The sequence below is a fragment of the Nelumbo lutea genome, chromosome 1 (genome assembly GCF_056320005.1).
Source record: "Nelumbo lutea isolate HS-2025 chromosome 1, American lotus-T2T, whole genome shotgun sequence".
NCBI lineage: Eukaryota > Viridiplantae > Streptophyta > Magnoliopsida > Proteales > Nelumbonaceae > Nelumbo > Nelumbo lutea.
In genome coordinates this window covers 25950324-25965133 of record NC_142684.1, presented here as the reverse complement: position 1 = coordinate 25965133, position 14810 = coordinate 25950324, and the positions used below count along the sequence as shown (strand labels likewise).

The window sequence follows — 14810 nt, the reverse complement described above, 5'->3', positions numbered from 1 at the left end:
GTTGCTAACCAAGTAAATTGTTTTTTACACGCAAGCAATTTGGTAGTAAATGGACCCAAAATCCTAGCTAGTAGCTAGTCTCATTTGCACTCGTTGGTATTAGTTCAACTTTTCATCTCAAAATAAACTTATGCAAAACTTGCATTACCTTCCTATCTCAACTTTCTCTTCTATGAAATGTTGACAACATACCATCTTAATCCCTACCTCGCTCAGAAACAAATTAATTCTCACCTCCTTTTTCTTTCATGTAATTAAATTGAGGACCACATCAATTTACTTCTCAAAAACAAAGTCAAATCTAAAGCAAAAGTAAACCAGAATTTACACTCACACTATTTGCACTCCCATGGATTATTTACTCCGGTGTGAAAACAAACCAAGCCTAAGGAGTAAGGATTAGTTAATTTGTTTGCCATAGTGCCATATTATTTTGTATTTGTGCAAAAGTATGGGAGAACAAATTAGTTGAATGAAAATTCTGATTTATTTACATTTATTAAATTTATTTGTTTGCAATGTAAATGGAGTAAAATAAAACTTAAAAGCAAGCAAAGTGAAGTTGAAAGCACAGGTGGTGAATGAGAATTTTGCACCTTTCTAATTTATATTTTCATGCATTTGTACTAATATAAAATGAAATTAGATAGCAAACAAAAGACTATTGGAATGGTCTAAAGAGAGAGGAAGTTCAAACCTCCCGGACTATTGGAGAATGCTTGGACTTATATTCAAACTAAAAGACCATCTCTGCTCTTTAATTTATTAATCAGTCAAGTTCTTCAATTTGGGCACACCCAATCAACAAATTGTAGCAAAACTGAAGAACTAAAATTGATCAGATCACGCCTAGAACTTACCGAATGAAGCAAATGCCAAATCAAAATAAATTTCTAACACAACAGATACTATGGTTGTTATCATAAAGCAATCAAGCAAATGGAAAAAAAATGAAAATCTGTAATTCTTTGGATCTTTTATTCAACAAGATTTATTGTCCAAAGAATCAGAAAAAAAGGAAATGAGATCAATAGCAGCATTATCAGCAATACTAAAAAAAAAACAATGACTAAAGATGTACAGAAGTGATTGATCCTCATTCTAAACCTCACCTCTTCAGATCTATATGCGATAATCCCACTACCATCTCTAAACAATTCAATCATCAGGATTGCACTCTAGAGATGGCCAAAGGTCTACAGAGAATAATTCCATAGAGCTTCACTACCGTAATATAATCAGAAATTAAGAGGCAAAACTACAAGTGGGAAAGGTACTGACCGGAACAGTATGTTGGCTTGAAACTGAACTTTACAACAGGGGGTACTGATCTCCTAAGTTCAGATCATTCTCTCCAACGCCAAAGACTACACCAACTAACAATTGGGAGACCAGCAAGAGGGCAAACTTTCCAATATAATGGTCATTCAAAATTGAGGGAGGGACGAATTAACAAAATGGTGGCCCACCGAGTGAGTCCACATTTTCATATTACTTAGCGGTGAAGACAATTTAGAATTAAGTCTTCAAAATTCCTATTATACCCCTCTATACAAGTATAAATAGGGGTCCCTCCTCTATTCTACTCATTCCATTTTCATTGTGTTGAGAGGAGTGTGGTATTAGGTGTATTGGGTGTTGGGTATGGGTGAGGTTCTGGTGAGGTCATTTTTATTGTATTTTCTCTTATTTATAGTGAAGAAGCAAAACTCTGAGCTGCTACCCATAGATGTAGACAATTTGACCAAACCACATTAAATATGTTGTTATTTCTTCTTCCTTTCTGACGCTTTCTTGCTATATGCGTTAGTTTCTTTTTGTGCACATATAGATTATATTATTTGTTGTGCCATTCCAACAATTGGTACCAGAGCTTTAAAATTATATTATCTATATTTGTTGTTCTAGTATTGCACGTGTTGAATATGGCAAGCTTGAGCTCTACCCGGTTCGATATACCAAAATTCAATGGATCCAACTATGCAATCTAGAAGCTGAAGATGCATGTTGTATTGGTGAAAGAAGATTGTGCAATTTCCTTACAAGGAAAAAAGAAGAAGTCTGCTGATATGAAAGATGAAGATTTTGAGAAGAAAAACTAGATAGCCACGACTAATACTTTTCTTGCTTTAGAAGATTCAGTTCTATTCAACGTGTCCAAGGAAACCACTACCAAAGGTTTATGGGACAAGTTACAGAATCTCTACGAGGGGAAATCGATGTCCAACAGAATTTTTCTCTGGCGACAACTCTACAACCTAAGGATGAAGGACAGAACCTCTCTACAAGAACACTTGAATGAGTTCAACAATCTAGTAAGCAAATTAGCAGTTGTTGAGGTACGTATTGATGATGAAGAAAAAGTTGCTCTTTTGCTTTGCTCTATGCCAGATTCTTGGGGTAGTTTGATAATGAATTTGAGTAATACTAAAGATCTATCATTAGAATCTACTAGATTGTTGAACTCATTCAACAATCTAGTAAGCAAATTAGTAGTGGTTGAGGTACGTATTGATGATGAAGAAAAAGTTGATCTTTTGCTTCGCTCTAGGCCAGATTCTTGGGATAGTTTGATAATGAATTTGAGCAATACTAAATTACAATCTACTATTTCTATATTGCTTACAGAAGAATCTCATAGAAAAGTTGGTGAGAGTTCTTCAAGTGATGCAGTGATGGTATAAGGTAGATCAAATGAGAGAAACAACTCTATTAGAAATCAAACGAGATCCAAGTCAAGAGGCAAAAGGAAAGGACTCAAGTGTTGGAACTATGGTAAAAAGGGTCACCTTCGGAAAGAATGTAGGCAATCCAAAGCAGATCAAAATCATCCCAACTCTTACAAAGATCCAACTTTAAATAATTCTCAAGGAAACATCGCAGAAGGAAGTAATTCATCAAAAAATGATGAGGTACTATCTATTGATTCATGTGAAAACTTAAAGAACAACTAAATATTAGATTCTGGTGCTTCTTTCCATATGAAACCATGCAGAGATAGGTTCTAAACATACCAATCGTATGATGGTGGGACTATTTACATGGGCAACAACGACACATGTAAAATAGTGGGAGCTGGAGACATCATAATTACTATGTTTGATGGCATCACTCGTACAATCTCTGGTGTACAACATGTTCCTGAACTGCAAAAAAGTTTCCTATCACTTGATCGGAGATACCATGGTCGGCGATGCCATTGTTGCAAATGTTGTGTCCGATTTTGTTATGATTTGGCATAGATGTTTGGTTCATATGAGCAAGGTAGGACCAAAGGTAATTCTTGATCAAAATCTACTTCCTGGTTTAAAATCTACTGATTTGAATTTCTATGAAAATTGTTTATTTGGGAAACACCATAGAGCTAGTTCTCCCAAGTCTAAAGCTAGAAGTAGAGAGATATTAGATCTAATACACTCTAATACATGGGAAGCTAGGATGGAATCTCTTGGAGGTTTCTTATTCTTTGTCTCCTTTATTTATGATTTCTCCAGGAAAGTATGGGTGTATATGCTTCATAGGAAGAGCGATACTTTTTTCTATTTTAAGAAGTTCAATGCTCTAGTTGAAAATAAAAAGGAAAAAAGAGTTAATTGTCTGAGAACCGATAATGGGAAGGAATATACCTCGAATGAATTTGAAGGATTTTGTAGTGAAAATGGAATTTCGAGACAGTATACAGTTCCTCGAACTCCACAACAAAATGGAGTTGCTGAATGGATTTCGCACACTTATGGTTCAAGCTAGAAGCAAGTTAAGTATAGGTAGACTGGAGTAATGCTTTTGGGCAGAAGCAGTCAATACAACATGTTATCTAGTGAACCACTCTCCCAAGACACTAGAGAAAGTTGAAGTGAAATCTTTTCAAAAGATTCAAGAGCAACAAATTGTTGAAATTGTTGATGAAACTGATGATGAGCACATTAAAAATTTTGAAGGAGAGACTCACAATGAACAAGGTCAATCGAGGAGAGCTACAAGACCTCTTGTCTAGCTTCAAGATTATGTAATAGCTTATGCTTGCATAACAGAACAGCATGAGTCTTATTCATACCAGAAAGCATGCAAACTCAAAAATGACACTAACGAGAATGTCGAAAGATACAAAGCTTGACTAGTTGTAAAAGGATATGCTCAGAAATTAGGTATCGACTTCAACGAAATATTTTCTCCTATTGTTCGACTAATTACTATTCATATTATATTGAGTATGGCTGTAGTACTTGATTTGGAGGTGAAGCAGTTAGATGTTAAGATTGCATTTTCCATGGTAATCTTGAAGAAGAGATTTATATGACACAACCTGAAGGCTTTGTCGATGACGACAAAAAGGATCTGGTTTGTTGGCTGACCAAATCCTTTATGGTCTAAAACAGGCACCAAGGTGTTGGTATAAGTGGATTGATTCCTTCATTGTGAGTTTGGGCTTTGGTGTGTTCGGAAGTGTGTCGTTAACCACTTTAGAACACCAATTTCAATATTTATAAAATTTCTAATTCTCAGAATAACTACAAAAAATAGTTAGTGGTGAGAAAGGGGTTGTATCCACAGGGAAGTGAGGAAAAATTTGTTACATGATAAAAAGGAAGACAAAAATTAAATTTGTTAAAAATAAATTGCAGAAATAAAACAAAAATTGGAAACTAAAAAATGAAAAATAAAAACACGCATAAAAAGTATATCTAAAACTATGGGAAACTGGTTAGGATTCGGATCCAGAGGTGGCAGTAGTGGCTAGGTAAACTACAAGTAGGAACCCCTCCTCTTCCTCTACCCTTGAACTTCTCGAGAACAGCCTTCCGTCTTAACTGGGGGCAGAATCCAACCCAAAATAACATAAAAGAAAATAAAGAAAACAAAAGGGATGGTTGATCAAATCCAATGGCAGTAATTGCAAATTGGTTGGACTGCTTGCAGGAACCCCTCCTAACAAGACATGAGCATCATTTCCTTCTACAACCCTTGAACTCCTCAAGAAACCTTAGCCTTGTGAACTGGGTGAATTAAGCAAACCCTTCTCCAGGGCCCTTGGGATCCTTTTTATAGAGGATGGTGGATATAATTGGGATTAGAGAGAAAGAGGGGGGTAGCAATTGGGTTTTTATAGAAATATGGGCACCCTAGGGTTGAGAATGGAGGGTTAGGATTGCTCTAAGGTGATCCTAAGGCTGAGAAGAGAAGGAGAGAGCACCCAATATTATGTATGGCTGAGATTTGTGCTCCTAAGATTGGATAGTGGAGATTTAGGCACCTAGGGTTGAAAGTTAGAGATTAAAAGGAGTGGGTGGCGCACTAGAGTAAATGACTGAGATAGAGAGTGAAATAGAGGGCTGAGGTCTAGTGGTTAAAGGTTGAATGGTGGGGATTAGAAGTTAGGTGGCACCCTAAGGTTACAATGCTAAAGAGAGCATGCCCTAGAATGGAGGGTGGAGATTAAAAGGAATGGAAGGTGATGATTTAGCAGTTATGGGTGGCTAGGGTTTGTTAAAGGTGAAAAGAATGATTGGGGAGGCACCCTAGGGTTTAGCAAATAGGAGGTGCCCTCCTGTGCTCAGTTTTCCATAGAAACACCTCATCTTTCAGCTAGAAATAACACCATCTTCCCAAAAATTACATTTCAGCCCTGAGATTTCCCCAATTCTCCCAGGATTTGGACAGGGACCCTCAAAAGTCACAATATTGAATTTAACTAGGGAAATTGCACATTTTGACTACTCTAAGGCCTAGGTAACCCTAAAATGATGCCCATTAAGGCATCAAAATATAGAGTTATCACACCCTCCAACTTAACCATTGCTAGTCCCATAGCAATGCAGCCTTAAAATTACACTGAGAGGGGAGTATGCTAATACAGTAGGAGGGGTGCCACTCTGGGTTTAGCAAATAGGAGGTACCCTCCTGTGCTCAGTTTTTCATAGAAACACCTCCTCTTTCAGCTAGAAATAACACCATCTTCCCAAAAATTGCATTTCAGCCCTGAGATTTCCCCAGTTTTCCCAGGATTTGGACAGGGACCCTCAGAAGTCACAATATTGAATTTAACTAGGGAAATTGCACATTTTGACTACTCTAAGGCCTAGGTAACTCTAAAATGATGCCCATTAAGGCATCAAAATACAGAGTTATCACACCCTCCAACTTAACCATTGCTAGTCCCATAGCAATGCAGCCTTAAAATTACACTAAGTAAAAAAATCATTCCTATTGCAAGATCATCCTTGACAACATTAGCAAAGTATCCTGATTCCAAAATTCTCAAACTTTATATAGATCAATATTGGGTTTAAGGGGGTAAAATCATCCTACTTTAAACATTACAGAAACTTGGCTTAAAAATCTTATATACCTTGCATTTGCAAATTGTCTCGATAAGCTGAGATTGATTTTTAAAATTAGGTGGTTATTCTTCTTATCATTATTGACAGTGGATTTCTACCCTAAACTTAATGTGCACACACATTTTTATTGCTACCTTCCATCGTTTATTGCAAATCTCGAGACTTGACTTAGTTGAAAAACCTGGTTTCTATGTGTTAGGTAAGTGTCTCTAGCCTTCCCTTTCCCATTTGATGCGAATCTCGACACTTAACTTAGGTGAAGAGACCTGGTTACTAAGTCTAGATTGTCCATTGACCTTTTATTCTTTTTTTTGAAACACTGTTCAAGGTATCCCACTGTCTCTAACAATTTGAAGAATTTTTGTCTAATTTCTCAATCTTTCTCTTCTTAACTTTATAGGGGCAAACTTGGGAGTATTTTCAATTTCTAAACAGTTTTGACAATATTCAAATATGACCAATTTAACTCCTATCACTTGCTACCAATTTCTATAAAATTCAATATTCTTTTATCAGTTTCCTCAACTTTTTCTGTTCGGAATCTCTTTTAATGAAAAAAAAATTAATTTTTTAGTGAAATTTTTATTCTACATAATTAAAGGCTTAGCTTCTCAAAATTTTTCTCTCAATTTTGTTTTTCAAAATTTTCTCTCTTTCCTCACCCCCAACTTAAATGACATTGTCCCCAATGGCATAACTAGATTGATGCAAAAGGGTCTTGGTCCAAAGGGAACAATCAAGAGGGTTTTTCCCAAGGGGTTTAAGGTCTGCCAACTGGTCCTGAATCAAGAGACAAAACTCTAATTCCTAAAAACAACTATGTTGGGTTGCCTCCCAACCAACACTAAGTTTAACGTCTTCAACCAGATGCATTCACTCGCTTCTCACATCTACACTTCCAAACTCACTTTCTTCTTTACATTAATAGGGCTTAGGTTGGGCTAACCAAAGGGTAGACAAAGCATCTACAAGGTCATCCTTGAACTCATCTTCTCCTAGTTTTGGATACTTAGTGGCACTAAATACATTTAATCATACTTTCTACTCCTCAAATGAAATGTCCATTTCTCCCAATTTATAATTGATGTTTGCATTGGTAGCTCCTAGAAACGGATGTCCTAAGATTATCAGGTTATGGTTCACAGTCGGGGTCATGTCTAGGATGATAAAATCCACTAAGGAGTAACAATCCTCTACTTTGACAATGATATCCTCAACAACACCTCGAGGAGTCTTGACTGACCGAACAGCGAGTTGCAGAATTGCCGAGGTAGGTTTTAACTCGTCGATCCTAAACCTTTCATAAATAATAGAGGGGAGCAAATTTACACTGGCTTCAAGATCCAATAGGGCCCGATCGAAAGTGATTCTAGATATGACACAACTTATTAGAGGAGCACCAGGGTCTTTCATTTTCCGGGGGAGTTGGTTCAGGAGAATCGCACTAACATCTGTTGAGAGCATCACTTTTTGTGGGGCTGATCGTGGCTCCCACTTTTGAGTAAATAGCTCTTTCAAGAACTTGGCATAGGTCGGGACATGTTGGATCAAGTCGAAGAGAATGATGTTAATATGGACTTGCTTGAATAACTCCCTAATCTCCTCTTTGAGTCTCTTTCGTCTTTCACAATGTTTTGGCTGTGAGTGTGGTTGGAAAAGGAACTACATGTTGGTTCACTATAGGTTCTTCTTCTAAATTTTCCTTTCATTTTTCTTCGCCTCCTAACTTATGGTCTTCTTGCTCTTTTTCTTCTTCACTGATGTTTTCAAATTCCTTTTTCTCATACGGGTCCTCTAATCTCACTCCTTAAGGTCGTAATAGCCTTAGCATTTTCAAACTGAGGGTTCTTAAGGGGTGGTTGAATCTGCTATAGAGGAAAACCCAATGGCTGATTTCTAGGATTCTCAACCGGTTGATTCGGTAGTTTCCCTACTTCTCTCCTCGCATTGGCTTTGACTAGCTGTCCTATTTGGCTTTCTAATCTAGCGATGGACTACTGTTGAGTTAGAATTAGCTACTGAAGCTGCATGAATTTGTTATCAGTTGTACTAGTCTAAGGAGATTGTGGGTAAACCTTATAAGGTTGGATTGGCTGGTTCCTAGGGTAAGTCTGTTGGAATTGACTTTGCACTTGTAGCCTCTGAAATTGCTGGGCCATGGAGTTAGATGGATAGTACTGCTAGGACTGTGTGTTAGGTTAATGTGTCCTCCAAAAAAAGTTAGGGTGATTTCTCCACCTAGGGTTGTAAGTATTTGAAAATGGGTCATTATTAGGCCTCGAGAAACTCTGGGCTGCCTGAGCCTGTTCTTGGATAAATGAAAAAAACTGGACTACCATTGGACAATCATCAACTTGGTGGGCCGGGCTGGCACAGATGGAACTTGTTGGGTAGGATGACAAGGTTGGGTATCGGCCAATTTATTGACGAAATGCAAGGACTTAATCAAGTCTTTGGGCCATCCCATTAATCTTATCCATTTGTTGAGGCACATGGTTCCAATTTTTCGTGGCTCAGGTTAGAAGTAGTTTCTCATTCCACAAATTCCGGCAATTGAATTCATTTTATTTTGTTTTAAACTTTTTTTCATATGCAAGCAATTCAAACACATTACCTATTGGTTGAACTAAGGTTTCCAAAACTAGTGGTTCAACCAATGTGAATCCTCTTAGGTTCACTTGGAATTATACCACTTCCTTTGATTAGCTAGGTAAGAGGTGGGGATGTGGGAGGCTCCCCTTGCACTCGCAAGGACCTAATTAAGTAACCACAAATCCCACTTAGGCTTAGCCAATTAACCTCTTTCCTTAGACACCAACCCCTGGTTATGAAAAGTAATCACAAGCTTCCCTAAAATTCAGCACACTATTGAACCAAATGTGTGGGGCCCCCTAAAGGATCTTGCTATCCAAATTTTAAATTAAGGTTTAGGGTAAACCACACGTGAACAGGTGGTGGGTTTTGGGCCAAGGAAGGGTGATGAAATCCCCACCTTATCTTATTTAAATTGAATTGCCCTTAAATGGGTTAACGGAAAAACATAATAAATAAAATAATTGCAACTAATTACAATGCATGAATAGTTATCTCTAATATGCAATTCAACAATTTAACATAAAATAATAAAACTAACTAACTAAGCAAAAGGAGAAATTAAAAATGAAAAACCCTAACAAATTAACAACTAACAAGATAATTTCAGCAATTAAATAATCCTATATGATGCATGCTCTAGAACATATCAAACCGTAAAAGTTGGAATGCAAATGCAAAAGATTTTAAAATATTTTTCTTTTTTTATTATTTTATTACTTTATTTATATTTTTTGAAATTCAAAATTTGAAATTCAAATTCAAATTCAAATTCTGAATTCAAATTTTGAAATTTAGACTCAACTTTGAATTTTTGAATAATTTCCTAATTAAAAATTAATTATTCAATTAAACTACTAATTAAGGGAGAAATTAATTACAACAACAATTAATCACAGAAAATATAAAAATAAAAGAACTAATTTTGCAAAAAAAATTAATACTACAGAAATGAAGATTAAGAAGGGAGTTGGCTACACTAAAGATTAAACAAAAAATAATAAAAAAAAATAAGACTATGCAACAATTAAAATCCAAGAAATGAAATAAGTTTCTAATCTGAAATAAAGAAAAAACAGAACCTAACAATCCTAAATAGAAATCTAGTTCATTCAAAAAAAAAATTAAAACAAAGATAAAAACTAGATCTAAAAAAAAAATAACACACACCTACAAATTTAGAACTTAAAAGAACACAGAAATCGATAAAAACAAAAAAAAAATTAAGAAAACGACAACTGAGGAAATTACACACCTAGTACTAAAAGAAAAATATCATAGAAATGAAAAGTTACAGGAGTGGTTGATTCTAGAAATGAAAAATGAAAAACTCAATTCGAACCCAGAAATAAATAGAAAAAAAATAGATCTAAGAACAAAACAAAAAAATAATCCTAAAAAAATAAATCGGATCTATCAAGAAATAAAAATGATTAATAAGAATTCGAAAACACTACTTTACCAAAAATAATTCAAAAATAAAAACAAAGAAAATAGGATTAAATTGGGACGACTACACCTGAATCACAATCCCAATTTCTCTTCTCTTCTCTTTACTTCAGCAGTCCGGCAACGCTCCAATACCCCACCTTTTTCTATTACATCCTACAAAATCAAAAAGAAACAACAATTAAAATGAGATTATAGATTAAGTAATCAAACGGAAATAAAAAAAATAATGAAACAGATCCGAACAAAGCAAATAAATTTTTTTTCTCCGTTGCTTCCCCGGCAACGACACCAAAAACTTGGTGTGCCCGGAAGTGTATCTTTAACCACTTTGGAACACTAGTTTCAATATTTATAAATTTTCCGATTCTAAAAATAACTACAAAACACAGTTAGTGGTGAGAAAGGGGTCATATCCATAGGGAAGCGAGGGAAAACTTTTCACGTACTTCAATCCAAAAATTTTGTAGAAACAGAAAATTTAATTAACTGAACTAAAAGCCATTAAAATAAAATTTTAACAATGTTGAAAGTAAAAATTGTAGAAAAATAAATAAATAACAGAAATAAAAAACTAAATAAAAAATCTACAACTCAGTCAGAGGTAGTAGTCTCCGAATTTATCCTTTGACCCTCGAACTCCTTAAGCTAGGCCTTCCGTCTTACCTGGCCGAATTTCACTACAAAAAAGAAAAAAAAATATTAAATTTGATAAAAATAAATTGCAGAAATAAAATAAAAACTAGACATTTAAGAACGAAAAATAAAAACACGCAAAGTAAATCTAAAAGTATGGGAAACTGGTTGGGATCTGGATTCAAAGGTGCCAGTAGTGGCTAAGCGAACTACAAGCAGGAACTCCTTTTACCTAGGTGTTCTCCTCTTCATCTACCCTTGAACTTCTCAAGAACAGCCTTCTGTCTTACCTAAGGGCAGAATCCAACACAAAATAACATAAAAGAAAATAAAGAAAACAAAAGGGATAGTAGAACAAATCCAGTAGCGGTAATTGCAAATTGGTTGGACTGCTTGCAAGAACCCCTCCTACAACCCTTGAACTCCTCAAGAAACCTTAGCCCTGTGAACTGGGTGAATTGAGCAACCCCTTCTCTAGGGCCCCTGGGGTCCTTTTTATAGAGGAGGGAAGACATAATTGGGATTAGAGAGAAAGAAGGGGGCAACAGCTAGGTTTTTGTAGAAATATGGGTGCCCTAGGGTTGAGAATGAAGGGATAGGATTGTTCTAAGGTGATCTTAAGGTTGAGAAGAGAATGAGAAGGCGCCCAATATTATGTATGGCTAAGATTTTGGCTCCTAAATATGGATGGTGGAGATTTAGGCGCCTAGGGCTAAAAGGTAGAGATTAAAAGGAATGGGTGGCGCCCTAAAATGAATGGCTGAGATAGAGAGTGAAATAGAGGGTTGAAATCTAGTGGCTAAAGGTTGAATGGTGGGGATTAAAAGTTAGGTGGCACCCTAGGGTTAGAATGCTAAAGATAGGGCGCCCTAGAATAGAGGGTGGAGATTAGAATGAATGGAAGATGAGGATTTAGCAATTAGGGGCAAAAAGAGTTTGTTAAAGGTGAAAAGAATGAGTGGGGAGGCGCCCTAGGGTTTGTTAAGGAGAGGGGAGTATGCTAATACAGTAGGAGAGGCACCATTTTGGGTTTAGCAGATAGGAGGCGCACTCTTGTGCTTAGTTTTTCACAGAAACACCCCCTCTCTCAACTAAAACTCACACCAGCTTCCCAAAAACTGCATTTCAACCCTGAAACTTCCCCAATTTTCCTAGGATTTATACAGGGACCCTTGGAGGTCACAATATTGAATTTAACTGGGAAAATGACACATTTTGACTATTCTTAGGCCTAGGTAACCCTAAAATGATGCCCGTTAAGGCATCAAAATACAAAGTTATTAGGTTTAACAAATGTGAAGCAGATCATTATGCCTACACATACTTTGGTAATGATCACTTCATAATTTTATTGTTATATGTTGATGGCATGCTAGTTGTAGGTACTAATAAAAGAAGTATCTCAACACTGAAAGCTCATCTAGCTAGGGAGTTTGACATGAAGGATCTGGGGGAGGTTAATCAAATTCTTGGGATGATGGTATATAGGGACAAAAAGAACAAGAAAGTCTAGATAACTTATAAGAGTTATGTCCAAAGGATCTAGTGTCACTTCAATATGCAAGGATCCAAACCAGTTAGTATCCCATTTCCTGTTGGTTGCAAGTTGTCTTTAGAACAGTCCCCTAGCACTGATGCTAAGAAGATAGAGATGTCCCATATGCCATACTCATCAGCAGTAGGAAACCTTATGTTTTCCATGGTGTGCACCAAACCAGGCATTGCACAAGCAGTGGGAGCAGTCAGTAAGTTCATAGCAAATCCAGGAAGAGATCATTGGACTGCGATGAAAAGAATCCTTCATTATTTGAAGGGTGCTTTTGAAATCTCCATTTGTTATAGTGGCCAAAGGTTGAAGCTAGTTGGTTATGTAGATGCAAACTATGCAAGAGATCATGATTATAGAAAATCAACTACTGGCTACGTGTTTTCTTTAGCTAATGGCACAGAGATCTGGGCATCAAAATTGCAATCTGTAGTGGCCTTATCTACAATAGAAGCAAAATATATGTCAACTACACAAGCATACAAAGAAAGTATTTGGCTAAAGAGGTTGCTTGAAGAACTCCACATCAAACAAGAAGTGGTGACTATTCATTGTTACATTCAAAGCACATTACACCTAGCATGAAATTCCGTCTTTCATGCTCAAACCAAACACATTGATATACAGTACCACTTTGTTTTTGAAGTAATTGAGGATGGAAAGATCTCAGTACAAAAGATCCACACCAACGATCACGTTGTTGATATGCTAACAAAGTCTCTAATGAGAGAGAAGTTTATCTGGTGTAGAGTTTTTCTAGGACTTGAAGCCACTTAACAAAAGATGATCAAAAGCTATTCTCGAGAAGGTTTTTCACTATGAAAATAGTCTTTAAGTGGGAGAATGTTAAAGTGCAATCGGTGGGCCAGTCAATGCTCACCGAATTAACAAAATGGTGGCCCACTAACTGAGCCCACCAAATTAAAATCGGTGGTCCACCGAGTAAGTCCACCTTTTCATATTACTTAGCAGTTAAGACAACTTTACTGCTTAAGTATTAAGTCTTCAAAATTCCCATTGTAGCCCTCTATACAAGTATAAATAGGGGTCCCCTCCTTTGTTCTATTCAGTCCATTTTCATTTCATTGTATAGATTGTATTTTGTGTGTTGAGAGGAGTGTGGTGTTAGGTGTATTGGGTGTTGGGTATGGGTGAGGTCATTTTTATTGTATTTTCTCTTGTTTATATTGAAGAAGCAAAACTCTGACTTGTTGCTCGTTGATGAGACCAAAATGAACCCTAATTTTATCCCCTAATATTCACTCTTTTACATTTATTTAGCACTTAAATGGACTCATTACTCTTGTATTTCGATTCAGGGCAATAAAGAAGGCAATTGGAAGAAAACAGGGCAAATCGGGTGATTTTGTACAGTTTCGGCGACAGTTAGTAATCTGAGCCTAACTCTCAATTCCGGACACCGAATTAGACAATTCAAGAAGCATTAGAAAGATGAAAGGAAGGCCCACAACTTTTATGTTTTGGGTTTTGATAGATTCGGCCCGCATCGAGTACGAAAACGAGCCCAAAGACGGAGCAAATTCGCAGCCAGACCCATTTCACAACTTAAGCCCAACTCGCAGAAGTACCTTGAAGCAGCCTAATTCGAATTCAAGAGTTAAGAGTCCGAATTTCGAATGTAATCTCCAATGAGAGAGTTTTATCAGATCTAAAGTCTTGAATTTAATCCTAGAGAGATAAGAAGATTGAGATTAGAGCATTAGATAAGAGATAGGATAGGATTAGTTCAAGATAAGATCAAAACTCCCTAAGGATAAGATGATCTCCTAGGAGTTGGAAAACAGCCCTCTCCTTTGGCTATATAAAGAGGGGGGCGAACCAGCTCTAGCAATCACTCATTCCAAGATCCAAGAGATCATCAAGAAGACCAAGAAGCAAGAAGGCAGTTCGGCTATGGAGAAGAAGAGCATGGAGATTGCGCAGATCATGAGTAGCTAAGCTTCTTTTTCTGGTTCAAGTGGGGAGGTTCGATTGTGTCATTGTGAGGTTCTATAGTTACTTTATTTTCTTTCTTTTTAATTCAAGTATTCATTGGTTCTTGTGCACATTTTTATTGGATGTTAATGTTAATTAGTCTGACAAACTGAATTAATGTTGATTTTCCTACTGCTATCCATGATTTCGGTGATCCGTAATTGTCACGAATAATGGTACAAGTAGCAATTAGGTTGATATCTTTTTGAGTCAATTGTTCGTGACAGCCTTTGACCAATGTTTTAACATGGTTC

The 14810-nt window shown here is 36.5% G+C and overlaps 1 long non-coding RNA gene across 1 annotated transcript in view; it reads left to right on the top strand.

Annotated features, from left to right (window-relative positions):
- Positions 1-14553, top strand: part of LOC148874025 (uncharacterized) — a 37568-nt gene extending 23015 nt beyond the window's left edge. Inside the window, exons 2-3 of the long non-coding RNA XR_016105478.1 lie at positions 1909-2339; positions 13881-14553. This is a non-coding gene — a long non-coding RNA (uncharacterized LOC148874025). The remainder of the gene's footprint in view (positions 1-1908; positions 2340-13880) is intronic.
- The last annotated feature ends 257 nt before the right edge of the window (positions 14554-14810 follow it).